The sequence below is a fragment of the Lactuca saligna genome, chromosome 4 (genome assembly GCF_052625555.1).
Source record: "Lactuca saligna cultivar CGN05327 chromosome 4, ASM5262555v1, whole genome shotgun sequence".
Classification (NCBI taxonomy): domain Eukaryota; kingdom Viridiplantae; phylum Streptophyta; class Magnoliopsida; order Asterales; family Asteraceae; genus Lactuca; species Lactuca saligna.
This window is the reverse complement of record NC_136420.1, coordinates 153,048,524-153,051,528: the sequence shown is the minus strand read 5'-3', so window position 1 is coordinate 153,051,528 and position 3,005 is coordinate 153,048,524.

The window sequence follows — 3,005 nt, the reverse complement described above, 5'->3', positions numbered from 1 at the left end:
CTACCATTGGCTCCGACGGTAATGCTCTCACCCTCTGCCTTATCACTTGACCATATCCTTTGTCTTGACACTGAGAGCGTCTCTGGCGTGCGCGAGCCTTTCACCGGGGCGCCCTGCTCTTAGGGGCGCTGGCAGGCGCTGAGCCTGCTCCTCTTGGCTCGGCCGGGGCACCAAGTATCTTGGGCAGGCGTGACTCTTCCGTGCCGACTTAGGCACGTCATCATGGACCATGCCAATCGGGTCAAGTACATTCCAGAAATAGTTATGAACTTAGACACCTAATCCAACAAGTATAACCTCAACCCAACCCACATGATATGTCAACATATAACACAACTAATGTGTATATAGAAAATCACATATTAATAAAGGTAGTCCTACAGATCTACCAAACTGGCATAACAACTAGCATGCAACACTAACTCATACTCAACATACAACCAACTAAAAGGATAACATATCCAATGGGCCGATATTGGTGCCTTCGAACCCTTAGTATAGTGAGGATAACTCACCTCTCAACTGTCGAATAGAAGTGATAACTCAAACTCTCGAACCCCAGCCACGAACTCCACCACCTATAGTTACCATAAGATCATTTCCATAAATTTCCAGTTTACCAAAATACCCAAGAAGTCACTTGTCAAACCTTGGTCAAAGTCCACATCAATGGTCAAGGTCAACAGTCCATGTTGACCCGACTCGTCGAGTGCAGTTCACCGAATCATCGAGTCCTTCTTGAACTCGGGAATTCGTGAAATCCCCAATTGACTCATAGAGTTTCCTTGAAACTCGTCGAGTTCATGCACGTCCAAATGTCAGGAAAACCATAGCTGACTCGATGAGTCACCCTACTGACTCACCGAGTCCATGTAGAAGTCCTTGCATGACAATCTTCATTGGACTCACCGAGTTGGCCATGCAACTCGTCAAGTCCCTTCAGTCCTTTCTCCATCAAGACGATTTTTAAACCACTTAAAGCTCCACAATACATATCTAAGCTCCCAGGGCATACTTCTTACGTAAAGTTGCAAACTTTACGTACACGCAAGGTGATAATGGCTAAAATCAAGATAAAGAAAGGTTCTAGGAAAGAATAATACTGCTAAAGGCTGAAAATTTATGATTATAGGGATCAAGATGAGCCTAGATATGAAGTTGTAACTTCAGATCTCGGTTCATCACTCGAAATGGAACACCAACATGCTAAAATGTCCCTAAAACCCAAATATAGAAGGATCCAGCTTGAAGGAGATCAAGGTAATGACTTGCTACCTCCAAATGATGCTAAAATATGGTAGACTTCAGATCCACGCACGTTCCTTTCACCAAACTTCTTGATTTTCAAGCTCCTTTCACGAAGATCCACCTTCCAAGCTTAAAACACACAAGTATGGAGAGAAAACGGAGATTTAGGGTTTCTGGACTCACAAGAGACTGAAGGGAGGCTAATGACCCTTTAAATAGGGTGTAAAACTCCATAAATTAGGTTTTCATCTTCAGCTCCAACTCATCGATTCGTGTCCTTTGACTCGCCGAGTTGGTCACTTAAACACGTGGCCAAAAATGTTCCTACTCGACGAGTCATGGCATCCAACTTGTCGAGTAGACTTTCCATATGAAAAAATAAAGCTGTAAAATTAATACCTGAGAGTCGGGGAGTTATAATTCTCCCCCACTTGAACTAGACTTCGTTCTTGAAGTCCGTTGTAGTGAACATCTACGGATAATGCTCCCGCATCTCAGCCTCCGGCTCCCACATCAACTCGGACCCTCTTCGGTGCTCTCATTGTACCTTTACCAAAGGTATCTCCTTATTCCGCAGAACCTTCACCTTCCTTTCCAGAATGGCCATGGGTCTCCCCACATAATCAAATGCTCATCAACCTGAATGTTATCCAACGATACTACGGCCTCCTCGTCCAGTATGCACTTTCATAATTGCGAAACATGAAAAATGTTATGGATTTGACTGAGCTCCTTAGGAAGATCTAATCTATAAGCTACCTTGCCAACCCGAGCAATGACCCTAAACGGTCCGATGTATCGAGGACCCAATTTCCCCATCTTCCTGAAGCTAATCACACCCTTCCAGGCCGTGACCTTCAGGTGTACCATGTCACCGACCTGGAACTCTAACTCTGATCAACGTTGGTCGGTGTAGCTCTTCTGTCTACTCTGTGCAGTTTGCAACCGCTGTATAATATTCTGAATCTTCTTAGTAGTTTGTAAAACTACCTCTGTCTGCTCCATCACTATGTGACCAACCTCACCCTAACAGACCAGGGTGCGACATCTCCGCCCATACAACAAATCAAAAGGTGGGGCACCAATACTGGAATGATAGCTGTTGTTGTAGGTGAACTCTACAAGGGGTAGGTGGGAATCCCATCTCCCACCGAAATCGATGACACAAGCCCTCAACATGTCCTCGAGGGTCTGTATAGTCCGCTCGCACTGGCCATCGGTCTGCGGATGATATGCTGTGCTAAAATGCAGCTGCGTGCCCAACTCCTCGTAGAACTTCTGCCAGAAGCGGGATGTGAATCTAACATCTCGATCGGAAACAATAGAGATCGGAACTCCATGGCGAGCAACGGTCTCGCGTACATACATGTCGGCCAACTTCTCGGCCGACGAACTCTCCTGTATGGCCAGGAAATGGGCACTCTTGGTCAATTGATTCACGATAACCCATATAGCATCATATCCCATCTCCATCCTCGACAACTTTGTAATGAAGTCCATTATGATCTGTTCCCATTTCCACATAGGAATCTCTAAAGGCTGCAACTTACCTTGTGGCCTATGATGCTCGACCTTGACCATCCTACAGGTCAAGCACCACTCGATGTACCATGCGATTTCTTACTTCATGTACGACCACCAGTAGCTCAAATTCAAATCCCGGTACATCTTGGTGGCTCTCGGGTGAATAGAGAAGTGAGACTTATGAGCTTCCTCCATAACCGTCTGCCTGACTCCACCAAACATTAGAACCCATA